We start from the raw sequence: 12,801 nt of genomic DNA, 5'->3' as shown, positions 1-12,801 counted from the left end.
CCAACCTCCCCCCCCCCCCCGGCCCCCCCCCCCCCCCACCCCCCCCCCCCCCCCCCCCCCCCTTTCAACTGTCAAATCCAATCAAAATAGATGGAAACTATATCTATACACCAGAGCCTTGGGAGAGTAATAAAATAAAAACGCATACTAATATGCCAGGCCAGAGGTAAATGGGTTGTTCCATCAAATGAGTGCCTTCTGTGTCCCTTTAATTAGAAATTGTGCACCAATATTGAATTTTAAAAGCCTGTATATTAAATGAATGATGCTTTAATATAGACCACATGGATAATTAAATAAATCAGATTTGTTTTTATATGAATAAATTCAGCATTTTGACATATCCCTCAGTCATTCCTGTGTCACTTCTAGGAAGACTTCAACCCAAAGTCTCCAAGTTTACACCATCATTGTAAAGCCCTAGTTATTTTGTTGCTTTGACAAAGTCATTTCTGAAGATTACTATTCATTTCATGTGATTAGTGATTCATTTACATTTGTCCGTTTATTTTAAGCTGAACTCTGTTAAGTGAATTTAACTCTCGTTTTAAAATAGTGAAACTATTGCATGTAAAATATATATTTTTAAAGAAACATTGAACATCTAATAGTCAAATCATGGTGTAAAAGCAGGTGAGCTGGTTCTACTCTTCTTGACCATTTTCTGGTGTTTTGTGGTGAAGCACTGAGGCGTCGAGCATAACACATCAACCCTGTTACCCATAGATAGACTGATTAGAAATGTTTTAGCAATAAAAAAAAAATGGTGAATCTTGCATTCAACTGACCCTCCCTGTTGCGCAAAACAAGCTTCCATTCCCTCTGTCACAAGGTGATTTGTGGCTGATTTAACAAGAAATCATCAACCCTGTTACAGTCAACTATGTTACTTTATTTGGCTCTTAATAGGCACTTACTATATTATAATTTTTTATTGATAACCTTGAGATGGGAAACATGTTTTTATTACGTTAAACGTGCTCTTTATGACAATGTTAAAATTGGGTGAAATCTAAAAAATGTTGGGACCAAGTCACACTTCTTAAAAGGCATCAAATTGGTAGAACGACCCAAATATCGAAATGATTTTCATATTGTTCTCCCACAATTTCATATAGTTATGATGATAGCCAATGACATTGTCTGGCAGACAGGCCCTCTCTCTCTGTGTTGTATTGATCTGGTCGCTATAGCGATATGGAGCAAGGCTGTTATGGCCCTCTGCTGTTAAACACGCTGTAATATGCATTGACACAAAATATGCTATTACTTAATTCACTGTTAGATATTGATCGCTTATGCCCCCCTCCCTACTCTCCTCCTCTCTCTATTCATCCCTCCTTCCTCTCCACCCTCCTCTTCGGTAAATGGGTAAATGCAATTGGGGTTTTCTGGTCGGACGGGAGGTGTTCAATAACGACACTAAGATATTCTCTGACACATTATCAATAAAGTGGCCAGAGCATTATTACAGCTGCTGCTGCCATCATCATCATCAAGAGGCCAGATTAAACATGAACTGTCAGGAAATGAGAATAGATAAGAAAGACAGAAAATAAGAAAGAAAGCGAGAGAGGGTTTGTGAGAGAGGGAGAGAGGGAAACAGAGAGAGAGAGAGAAAATGACAGAGAGAGCGAGAGAGAGAGAAAAAGAGTGAGGGATAGAGAAGAAAGGAAATGTGGGGTAATCATAAAAAAGACGGAGGATGGAGCTGAGTTTGAGTGCCATCGGGCARAGGAAAGGGCCAGCTTGCAGAAAAGTGAGTGGGGCAGTAACTGGGGCAGCTGAATCGGGTCCTGCTGAGGCGGCAGTCTGAATGGACACGGGCAGCGGCCAATCCCTGAACATCATCATCATTAATGGCATCACTGTCCAGCTGCTCCTCATCATCTTCTTCTTCATCATAGTAGTCATTCTGCTGTGAAAGCATGTGTGGACATACAGTACATGGGTCAGAAAAGGCGTTTGTCTTGGCTGCTTTCTCTCTCCATTTTCACCCGTCTTTCTGTCTCTCTCTCTCTCTTTCTCTCTCTCTCTCGCTTAGCCTTAAAAATATTGTGTGTCAAGGCCCCCTTCACCAGGCCATAAAGAGATAGTATTTAAATGTACCATTTCAAGCCTTTTTAAGTAATTGTGTTTAAAAAGTGTCAATCTCTGTTAGAACAGTTTTATTGCCCTTAAACTCCACTCAGAGACTGTGACGGATCCACCAAATCTCGTTAGGTAAGAGGGGTAACATCTGGGGGTAGGCTGCACCCCTTCTAAAGAGCCCCCTTTGGGGTACACAGAGGCCTCGACCACCTGAGAGCGGTCTGAACTAATAACCGTTGGTATTGACCTCTTGAAAACAGTATGTACACACACACACCGCGACCTGGAGGAGATCAATTTGAGACAGATTAACTAAATGGGATATTACTGTATAGAAAGAAAACTAGCGCTTCTAAAAGGCACTTGGGATGAATAGGATACAATATCTTCGAAGATTATATATGCTATTGTTCAACTGGTATGGGGGTCCATTTAGCAATAGTTGATGCCTATACACTGTGTCTCGGTGACGAGCAATCAAATAATTGCACAAGAATCAATGTATGAAATTGGAAATCAATACAAAAATGTACTCCAGCTCAGTTCTTTTTGACTGGAATTCTATTGAGTGAAATGCATTGATTTCCATGGTTGTCATGTTGAGGGTAGAAAAGAAAAAATATGCCATTCTTGCCTTACTATTGTATTTCAGGCAGTGGCCAAGACCCCATATAATGGTTGCATTTACAAAGCACTTTAGATTGTAAAAAAAAAAGGGTGAGCCTTCACCCCTTATAGTTTGACTTATCACGAAACACCTATTTGATTGAACAGGGCCCTACTGTAAATGTGTCTGTTCTACACTACTTTGTCTTTATTGACAAGTGGCTTCTCAAGATGAATAGGCGTTACTTCCTCTATTTACCCACTCCATCCATCCATCCCTCCATCTCTTTTTTCCCCCGAGAACSGAAGCAAAGGAAGCCTCTAAGCACTCACGAGGGAATCATCCAGAATGGCCTGCAATTCAGTCTGTGAAAAGTGACAGGGTGGGAGAAAGAAGAGAGCAGTGGTGCGTGGGTAAAATCACTGGGGAACCCAAGCAAGAAAAACCTACAGTGCATTCGGAAAGTAGTTAGAACCCTTGACTTTTTCCACATTTTGTTACGTTACAGCCTTATTCTAAAATTGATGAAATCGTTTTTCTCCCTTATCATTACCACATAATGACAAAGCAAAAAATGGTTTTACATTTTTTTGCATATAACATCACATTCAGATAAGTATTCAGACCCTTTACTCAGTACTTTGTTGAAACACCTATGGAAACGATTACAGCCTCATGTCTTCTTGGGTATGACTCTACAAACTTGGCACACCTGTATTTTGGGAGTTTCTCCCATTCTTCTCTGCAGATCCTCTCAAGCTCTGTCAGGTTGGATGAGGAGAGTCGCTGCACAGCTATTTTCAGGTCTCTCCAGAAATGTTCGATCGGGTTCAAGTCCGGGCTCTGGTTGGGCCACTCAAGGACATTCAGAGACATGTCCCAAAGCCACTCCTGCGTTGTCTTGGCTGTGTGCTTAGGGTCTTTATCCTGTTGGAAGGTGAACCTTCGCACCAGTTTGAGGTCCTGAGTGCTCTGGAGCAGGTTTCCATCAAGGATCTCTCTGTACTTTGCTCCGTTCATCTTTCCCTCGATCCTGACTAGTCTCCCAGTCCCTGCCGCTGAAAAACATCCCCACAGCATGATGCTGCCATCCCCATGCTTCACTGCAGGGAGGGTGCCAGGTCTCCTCCAGAAGTGACACTTGGCATTCAGGCCAAATAGTTTAATCTTGGTTTCATCAGGCCAGAGAATCTTGTTTCTCATGATCTGAGAGTCTTTAGGTGCCTTTTGGCAAACTCCAAGCAGGCTGTCATGTGCCTTTTACTGAGGAGTGGCTTCCGTCTGGCCACTCTACCATAAAGGCCTGATTGGTGGTGCTGCATAGATAGTGTGGTGGAAAATCGTCTTACAAATATAACACTTACAAGAACTTGTGAATTCAATAAAGGCTTTTAATACAAAATATCAGAAGCCGTGCTTGTCCGCGGAACAACCCACTTCCCTAAGCACTGGCTCTGTTCTTATACACATACAGCATATGAGTCCACCCTATATGCAAATGAAGTTACTTCCCTCAGTCCATCTGCCACCATTATCTTTTAGTTTAAGCTTCCTGCTTGTTCACGCCCAATAACGCCCATATCTGCTTTCAGTTAGGTTATAATGGTAGCAGGACCCCTTCATGTCCTAAAAATAATATATGTCCAACTTTCCTATGGGCCTATGTCTTTGGCCTTCGTACTTATGTTTAGCTTGGTGTGCTCTTCGGTATGTTTGCCCTTATTAGGACTAGTAGACTTTGTGTCCCTCTAACATTAGTATGTCCAGCTGTCCTATGCACTTAAGTGTCRCCTTMCCCTCCTGTGGTCTGATGTACACATGTTTTTGCTCTATAGTATTATATCTGTCCCTATATGTGACAATAACTACCACAATAGTTGTCCTTCTGGAAGGTTCTCGCATCTCCACAGAGGAACTCTGGAGCTCTGTCAGAGTGACCTTCTCCCCCAATTGCTCAGTTTGGCTGGGCTGGCAGCTCTAGGAAGAGTCTTGGTGGGACCAAACTTCTTCCATTTCAGAATGATGGAGGCCACTGTGTTCTTGGGGACCTTCAATGCTGTAGACATTTTTGGTACCATTCCCTAGATCTGTGCCTTGACACAATCCTGTCTTGGCTCTCTACAGACAATTCCTTCGACGTCATGGCTTAGTTTTTGCTCTGACATGCACTGTCAACTGTGGGACCTTATATAGACAGGTGTGTGCCTTTCCAAATCATGTTCAATCAATTGAATTTACTACAGGTGGACTCCATTCAAGTTGTAGAAACATCTCCAGGATGATCAATGTTAACAGGATGCACCTGAGCTCAATTTCGAGTCTTATAGCAAAGGTTCTGAATACTTATGTAAATAAGGTATTTCTGTTTTAATACATTTGCAAACATTTCTAAAACCTGTTTTTGCTTTGTCATTATGGGGTATTGTGTGTAGATTGATGAGGACATGTTTTTATTTAATCAATTTTAAAATAAGGCTGTAACATAACAAAATGTGGAAAAAGTCAAGGGGTCTGAATACTTTCCGAATGCACTGTATAGGCCTAAGGCCGAGACAATAAGAATACAAAGTGTCAGAATAAATTCAACCACACCTTTGTTTCATCACAAAACCGGAGAGCAATCTCTGTCCGGTGAAGTCCACAGACCATATTGCATGTAACAAACAGTTACATGATCTACAGCATCATCAAGCAAGTTAATGACTACTTAACATCTAATTATTTAAAACCACGGAGAGTTACCGCAAGTTGCAAAGAAAACAGGAGCGGCCGCCGCTATTCCAGCACCATTTCAACTTCAACATCATCAAATCACCTCTGCTTAGTCTACTACAGCAACAACTAAACGATACCAAAAACAATTTAGTCCAATCAACATAAGCTAAATTWGATTTTGCTGTCTATGGTTCTGATTTTGTGTATGGGTGTGTGTGTGTCTGTGTGTGCGCCTGCGTTCGTGCAAGTATAAAAAAACATGTTGACTYACCCTACTTGTTGAGGAACACCAATGCCATCTTCCTCTCTTTCATGTTGACAAAACACTTTAATTTATTTTTGTCCTAGGCTACCTTGCTAAAATGCTTGCTCGCTAGCCTAACTTCCAATCACGGGTAACGTTAGCTAGTTAACATTAGCCTTATACATCTGTCTGCATATTGAACTTCCATCCTCTCAGTCCAGGGGCACAATGTATGCATTTATGGTTGGATCAGAATCGCCGTTATAGTCATTGGCCTGTACGGATAATTAAGTAAAACCACAAGTCCAAATCCTTATCTCCATCCATGGGTAATTTAGGAAATGGACAATTTTAGCTAGCTAGCTACCCACCGGAGGACAACAACACAAAGAGATTAAACAATTCAAGTTGTTTCTGTCAATGATGTATTGCTCTCAATGAGATGTGATTKGAGTGAAGCTAAATCCAAACTGGCTTCCCTTGACACTGTTTTTTGCTGCGCCAGGACCATTCACAATTGACCTAACTCAGCTCAACGCTGATGGGCTATTATTATTWTTTTTTATTTATCAAGGGAGGCCAAATGCTCGCTGGCTTCCTTTGCAATCAATGCTACTGGCAGCAAAAATGTCATACTATTTTGACCAGACAGCATCAGATCGATGGCCCACACATACAGAAACAGAGGGGCGCTGTTTTCGCTCGCTCGGATGCTTTCGCCATTGAGAAACATTCAGCCTTTTGCGAATTGAAGGAAAATGATGAAATACAGAGACAAAAGATAAAATCTTTTATACGTTTTTGTATTTTTTCTTCAACCCTTAACTGAACCCTCCTCTACCTCCCTGATATACGCCGGTTAGACATTCGTCCTTCGCTCATAACTCCCTACCAATTCAGCCACAACCTTTAACTGAACCCTCCTCTACCTCCCTTGACCCCTACATCTCCTCCTCAAACCTCCCCCATTGTCTCACACAACCTTTAACTGAACCCTCCTCTACCTCCCTTGACCCTACATCTCCTCCTCAAAACCTCCCCCACATTCTCCACAACCTTAAACTGAACCCTCCGTACTCTGGTCATTGACCTTTTTTTTTTTTTTTTTTTTTTTTTTTTGTTTTTATTGGTTTTTTTTTGTGGCCACCTCCTCCTCAAAACCTTCCCCCATTCTCCAAACCTTGAATGAACCCTCCTCTACTCTCCTTGACACCCCTACACTCCTCCTCAAAACCTCCCCCCATTCTCCAACAACCTTTAAACCTTTGAAACCCCCTCTACCTCCCTTGACCCCTACATCTCCTCCTCAAAAACTCTCCCCCATTCTGCCACAACTTAACTGAACCTCCTTTACCTCCCTTGACCCTCATCTATCCTCCTCCTCAAAACTCCCCCCATTCTCCACAACCTTAAACTGAAACCTCCTCTACCTCCTTGACCCCTACATCTCCCTCAAAACCTCCCCATTCTCCACAACCTTTAACTGAACCCTCTATGCTACCTCTCTTGACCCTACAGCCTCCTCCTTAAAAACCTCTTTCTCCACCCCCATGCTCCTCAAACCTTAACTGGACCCTCCTCTCACTCCCTTGACCCCTACTCCACCTCCCCTTGTTCTCTTCTCTCCAACCTCTTCCACTGCATAACCCCCCACCTCACCCCCTTACTCCCTCTAAAGATAAATGTTGCCCACCTTGGGGTGGGTGAGTGAGCGCTGCCTCTCTGCTGATTGGATTAGAGACTGGTCATCGTGGGGATACAAGATGGAAGGAACATTAGGAGGAAGTAACAGAAATCCCATTAGACAGACATCAGACTACAGCTCACCCCCTCTGATCTATGGGTTACATCAACACTCTATTCTCTCTCTCTCTCATTAACAGTAGTCCTGTGATGGTTGTGACCCGTATCGTGTTCACATCATAACCTACTTACTGAGGTGTTGTTACTGCAAGTTCATATAGTGTTTCATAAGAGAATGTGATAACAGCTTTAAGTGTTCCATAATCAAAGTTTCACACATGGTAGTAAGGATGGATGGACTGTAGGAGTGAACAGGGAGGTAGCAGTGAGGGATGACTGGGTGTTTACAATACACACACACACAAAGACACACACAAACAGTTAGAGTAAACATGACACTGGGTTAAACGGAGTGAATTAGGATAAATCGTACATTGCAAGCTTTTGTATAAATAAGTGAAGGCGCCAGACAGAAAGAGTCCAGTGAGCTAACAAGACAGAGAACATGAACAGTTAGAGTATAAATAACCACTAAATAGAAAAATAGAAGAGAGAAAGAGAGAGAAACAGATAGAGAGAAACAGAGAGAGCGAGAGAGACAGAGAGAGAAACAGAGAGAGAGAGTCTTTAGTTAATGACCTGCACTCTTTACAACCCTTAAGAAACCCAATGGACCAAGACCTCATCTAATCCTACTGATTCTCATCACGAAGAGGACAGACCACACACACACAGGTCCTTCCACGAAATGAGCCCCTTTTGCGTTCCTTTGATATTTGAAGAAGAAATTGTGTTAAGCCTGTTATATTAAATGAAGTGTCCTTGAATATAGACCACATGAAAAAATTGAATAAATCTGCTTTTTTATATGGATAAAGACTTGATAAAGAGACTAAATTCAGCATTTTGACATGTTCCTCTCTGCACTCTCTGTGACCTAGTTATTGTTTTGCTTTGACAGTCATTTCTGAAGATGATCATTTTAGAGTCAACACTGTAACGTGAAATTAACTCTTCCTTTTTAAATATTTTTTTCAAAAGATACATTGAACATCTGTGCAAAAGCAGGTGAGCTGGTTCTACTCTTCTCTATCACTTTCTGGTGTTTTGTGGTTGAAAACTGAACGGGTCGAGCATAACACGTCAACCCTGTTACCCGTAGATAGTCATACTAGAAATGTTTTAGCAATAAAAATGTTTTGGTGAATCTTGCATTCAATTGACCCTCCCTGTTGCGCACAACAAGCTTCCATTCCCTCTGTCCCAAGGGGATTTATGGCTGATTTAACATGAAATCATCAACCCTGTTACAGTCAACTCTGTTACTTTATTTGGCTCTTAATAGGCACTTACTATATTATWATTTTTATTGAACCTCTTGAGACGGAAAACGTGTTTTGCTCGTCATGAACATTTGCTCGTCATGACAGAATGTAAAAAATGTGGTGAACAAAATATTTGTATTTTTTTAAGTTACACTTCCCAAATGGGACTCATTTCGTGGAACAACCCACACAAACACACACACTCTCCAGCCATTCCTTCAAACACAAATATACTCACACACACACACACACACACACTTGTACCTGTTGTCGTCGTCCCCCTTCTCCCAGAGCGACTGGTTACTAGTATAATGTTCTATGGGGTGACATCAGCAGTTGAGGAGGTGTCACTGCAGAGCTAATGTAATCAGTGATTACACCATAGGTCACAGGGTCAGGTCACCAGACCTATAAACACACACACCATCCCACTCGTCTTTTCCTCTATGCTATTATCTGTACCAAGAGGACAATAAAAGGGAGAAAAGAGAGGAAAGGGAGGGAGAGGGAGGAGAACAGAAGAAGAGAGACAACTAAAGGAGGTTAGAGAATACATCTAGAGAGACTAGATTGAGGGACTAAAGTAGACAATTGGAAAATAAAGAAGGAAAGGCAGGTAATAAGGGAAGGGACCAAACCAAAGTCAGAGAGAGAGATTGTTACTCCTATCATGCCTAAGTGTATACTGTCTGGGCCAGGGACAGGGGCGTATTTCTCCCCAAATTGCTCCATTTCCACAAATGGACTTGTATTGATTAGAAGGAATGCATCTCTTCAGAACTGCTAATCTGTTAGTGCCGTTCTCCCTCCGCCAGTCTCCACTTAAGGCTAATTACCCAGAAGCCAATACTGCGGCCGAGGGCGGTTAACTTCTCCCTCTCCGATTGGACAGTATAGCCTGGAGAGACAGAGAGAGAGCGAGAGAGAGGGAGAACTGAGGAGAGAGGGATGGTAGAGGTGAAAGAAGAGAGGAGGAGATAGAGAGGACTAGAGAAGTATAACCAGTCAAACTCAGACTGCAGCCAGGTCTGTTTATGTTTATAATGGCAATGTGCATTGTCTCAGAGAAGATAGACAAATATTCAAGATAACTCTCCACAGTATAAGTCATCAGTCAGAGAGAGAGAAAGACAAGAGAAAAGACAAAAACAAAACAGCAAAAGAGGCTAGATTCACCTGCTCTGAGAATGTTTCTCTCTCTCTTTCTTTCAATTTAATTCAATTTGCTTTATTGGCATGACGTAACAATGTACATATTGCCAAACGCTTACTTTGGATATTTACAATATGAAAATAATAAAATTTAAAATTAAATAATTCTCTCCCTCTCTTGTTTGTAATGCGCTGGCTCTTTAAAGGCCCAATGCAGCCATTTTTTAATCCTCAATATCAAATCATTTCTGGGTAACAATTAAGTACCTTAGAGGAATATATTTTTATTTTGAAAACTATTTCTCAAGCAAGAACTTTGCTAGGACTGTCAAGGAGTGTTCTGAGCGAGAGACCTACTTGGAGGGGCCTAATGGGACGGATATGTAACTTGAAAATTAGCTGATATTGTCAGGATTTATTTTTCTTGGGGGGGTGGGCTATTTACAGTGGTGTAAAGTACTTAAGTAGTACTTTCAATTATTTTTACTTAAGTAGTTTTTTGGGGTATCTGTACTTTACTTTAATATTTATATTTCTGACAACTTTAACTTCACTACATTCTTAAAGAAATAATGTACTTTTTACTCCATACATTTTCCCTGACACCCAAAAGTATTTGTTACATTTTGAATGCTTAGCAGGACAGGAAAATTGTCTAACTCACACTTATCAAGAGAACATTCCTGGTCACCCCTACTGCCTCTGATCTGACACACTAAACACATGCTTTGTTTGTAAATTATGTCTGAGTGTTGGAGTGTGCTCCTGGCTATCTGTAAATAAAAATACATGTAAAAAAAAAATGGTGCCATCTGGTTTGCTTAATATAAGGAATTTTTTAATAAGTAGGTATATTTTAGCATTTACATTTACTTTTGATACCTAAGTATATTTTAGCAATTACATTTACTTTTGATACCTAAGTATATTTTAAACCAAATACTTTTAGACTTTTACTCAAGTAGTATTTTAATGGGTGACTTTCTATTAAGGTATCTTTACTTTTACTCAGGTTTGACAATTGGGTACTTTTTACACCACTTCCTATTTACCTATACTGCCTGGTGATGTCACCAGGCAAGCCTAAACTTGCTGTTTAGAAGGTACTGTGTAGACAGATTTTCAACCAGCAACTATCAGGAAACTACACTGATCACATGTTTTCACACTTTTACAGTGTTAGTTTCATCAGTTGTACAATATTATGCAAAACACAGGCAAAACAGCATTTTGACTTCACTGGGCCTTTGAGCAAGTCTCTCTGGTCGTTGTGGTAGGATGCGGCCACTTTGGACGGTGCTCAAATGAAAAAGACATTTCCCTGTGGGCCCCTATTGCTCCAACAGCTCTCCCTGCAGCCTTAAGGGCTCCCTCAGGATCACATTAATACATTTTCATACAGTCATAAAAAACCTCCTGACTGCTCTTAGTAACACAACCGCAGGTACTAAGAGGATAATGTATGGTGATGTTTCAACTGGAGGAGAGGTAGAGATTGACAGAGGTAAGCCACAAACCTGACACCATACATGGAGACAAATGGACTGACACATCAATCAAGTGTAGGTGACTGTGGGTGGGTAGTCGGTTCAAAGCATTGATCAAACATCGTGGAACTGTCTGTGCTCTGAATATATATCCATATTGGTCATTTCATGTATTGTGGTAGTGCATTTCTATACTCTCTTTGTAAACTTCACAGAGAAAGCACAAATCATCCAACATATCATACACATCTGTGACTGAGTGTAGAAAACATTAGCAACACCTTCCTAATATTGAGTTGTACCCCATTTTGCCTCCAGAACAGCCTAGGGGCATGGATTCTACAAGGTGACAAAAGTGTTCCACAGGGATGCTGGCCCATGTTGACTCCAATGTTTCCCACAGATGTGTCAAGTTGGCTGGATGTCCTTTGGGTGGTGGACCATCCTTGATACACATAGGAAATTGTTGAGTGTGAAAAACCCAGCAGCGTTGCAGTTCTTGACACACTCTCTGTCTTGCCCATACACCCTCTGAATGGCACACATACACAATCCATGTCTCAATTGTCCTAAGGCTTAAAAACCTTTAACCTGTCTCCTCCCCTTCATCTACACTGATTGAAGTGGATTTAACAGGTGACATCATTAAGAGATCATAGCTTTCATCTGGATTCACCAGGCCAGTCTATGTCATGGAAAGAGCAATGTTTGGTACACTGTGTGTTTCAGGGGTTTTCAGAACAAATCTCAAGCCCCGTTTACAAGCAATACTTACCACTTGACCTCTGATAATTTAACAGATGCTCTTTTACAAGGCATCTTAGATGTATAGGCAACAGCTGTACAGCTAAATGTAAGGTATTATTGAAGTGTCCTGGCTTGTTATAAGTGTGCCCCCGCCCAACTCCAACCCTAAGCGATCCTGACAATAAACAAACAATAAACAAAGAAGAAATTGAGTGATTATCCAGAACCTGAATCCGTCTCAGCCTGTTTACTAACAAATTAAGCCCCAGAGTGATTGTTCCCTCCCTGATTATCCTTTGTGATTACTTTTTTGGGAGGCCATATAAAACTCAATTATGTTAACTACAAGACGTGCCCTGAATGGCTCTCCCTCAATGTGGCCACTTTAAAAAAATCAATTCTTGGTTATGAATTGGCCCCGTTTGAATCCCTCGTGGAGATAATGTATTTGTAAAGGCCTGACGACAATTTATGGTTCAGGTGACAAGAGGCTTATGAAGTATATAAAGCCTAGCTGTCTCAGTCTGACAACCACACCTCACTCACACACACACAACCTCTTCATTCCAAATACGTTTGTGTCATCAGCCACAACAGAACTCTAATTTCTTTATTTCTGTCTAACTCTCTCCATCTATTCCTTTTTGCCTCAATCATTGATTAACATTGATGTTTAGTATAGTGCCTTGG

The sequence above is a fragment of the Salvelinus sp. IW2-2015 genome, linkage group LG14, assembly GCF_002910315.2.
Source record: "Salvelinus sp. IW2-2015 linkage group LG14, ASM291031v2, whole genome shotgun sequence".
NCBI classification, from domain to species: Eukaryota; Metazoa; Chordata; class Actinopteri; order Salmoniformes; family Salmonidae; genus Salvelinus; species Salvelinus sp. IW2-2015.
Note: the sequence above shows the minus strand (reverse complement) of the source record.